Raw genomic sequence first — 2082 nt, 5'->3', positions numbered from 1 at the left:
TTTTGCAAATGTATCAAAATGGTACTTTAGAGAGGTCATTTTTCGATTTTTTCAGTAGGTATTTAATGCCACGAAAAACTGCCGACAAATTACGAAAAACCGCTATAAATGGGATAAGAATCGTGGCCTGCATAAGTCTTTTCTTTAATATGAAATAATTAAAATGTTTTTGATTAAGAATTAGAACATAAAAAAATCTATTAACTTGACATGTTTGTGAGCACGACAGTACAATTTATTTTCAATATGACAATATATTTACTAAAACAATGTTGATTTCTCGTGTATTTGCAACTTAGAAAATGAAATATGCATTTGAAAAATGCATAATATTAATTGTCCTTTTTCAAACGTATTTTTCTACTACTATTCAAAGTAAATAAAAAATTGAGCTTTGATCCGACCTGTAGAAACTTCTCATCTTTCAGATAAAAAAATATTAACGAAATCCGACAATTCTACAGGGCGTGAGAGTTTTTCCCGTGAAGTCATTTTCGTTGATATAATACACCGTATCGACCCCATCTAAATAAGTATCGAGCTGTAGATTAGTGGAAAAGTATTATAATTAAGGCAATAACTAAAATATAAAACATGATATTCAAATAGCATAGAAATTTCGAAAATTGGAAATACTGGCACAGACACCCATAAGAGACTGTTAGAGCACAATTTGATGTAAGAAAACAATTAAAATATTGCTAAATTATAATTAAGAGCGAAGATCAATATTTTTGTAACACATTTTTACAAGTACGCGTGTTTTACGAAAAATAATGATTATCTAAATAGATATCTAATGTTATATTAAGTGTTGTAATAGCTATGTATGTAAAATATTAACTACAAAATTATCAACCCACGACGCATACGGCTACCTATATTAACCTACCAGCAATACTGCTAACAATAGTTTATTAATAGTATAAGAATTTATCACTGTGTTTGAAATAATTACGGAATCACCGATTTACATCAGGTCATTTATCCTGGAGCTGTTGCGCATTGCAGTTGTCTCAGACCTCAGTTTGCGTGTAACTAAATGTTATCTTCCAGCCAAGGCAGGTGATTTATTAATGTTTATAATTTATATTATATGAATACAATCAGAATTATTTATTTCAAATTGTTTTTCGTTTTATTATTTATAATATTATTTAAAACGTTCACTGCCGATCGCCGATGTCAACGTGATGATTGACGTTCGCGATCTTGCCACGGTGACCGACGTCAACACAGCACGTTTTTGACGCTATCCATTGTTTGATCTATCTATGTTTACGTATTCAAATTCAGGGCCATATTTATGCAAGGACAAATGGGACATTTGCACTGGGCCCACTCAAATGAGGGGCCCACCGAATTCAGGCAAACAAAATATTAATTGTATACCTTTTTCATCATACTTTTGAAAAACAAATTAGATTTGGATTTTAATTGGATATTTTGATGGGTTATAAAGTATAATGAATTTTCCCTGGAAACGACTACTTTGCCGACAACAAAATCTATTTGCCGTTATTATCGTAATATCGTCGTATTTTTACTATTGACGTTATTGTCTTGCGTTGTTACGTGATATACGTCAGTCGTATTTCGTAATTTGTTTATTATTTTTAATAATTTAAAATGTAAAAAAAAAAACTTAAATGGTTCAATGAATCAGCGGCGCAACCAGGGAGGGGGGGTAAGGGGTTGTACAAAGTTACTTTCTAACTTGACTTGTTAGTTTTGATATATATTAACTTTGTAACTTAGCTAGTTGAATTTAATGTGTAAAATAGTCTAATCTACTTGTTAGAAAAAAAACTAACTAGTTATTAGCAGTATTTTTTTTTCATTCCAAAATGAATATTTTAATTTTAATTAATATTTTAAGATGTCACACGTATGACAGTACTGTTATATATTTTTTTATTTTGTTTGACCTTTTATGTTCTAATAACTGATAAGTGATATACCAATTAAATGAAATTATTACGTACCTACTTCGAACATTTTGATCAAATTACTCAGTTTTAATCAATAATTTAAGTTAGATAACTTATTATTTACATTTCAAGAAAAAGGTTTTTTAATCTA

Source organism: Acyrthosiphon pisum, chromosome X (genome assembly GCF_005508785.2).
Source record: "Acyrthosiphon pisum isolate AL4f chromosome X, pea_aphid_22Mar2018_4r6ur, whole genome shotgun sequence".
NCBI lineage: Eukaryota > Metazoa > Arthropoda > Insecta > Hemiptera > Aphididae > Acyrthosiphon > Acyrthosiphon pisum.
The sequence above is the reverse complement of the archived record's forward strand: the minus strand, read 5'-3'. Positions refer to the sequence as shown.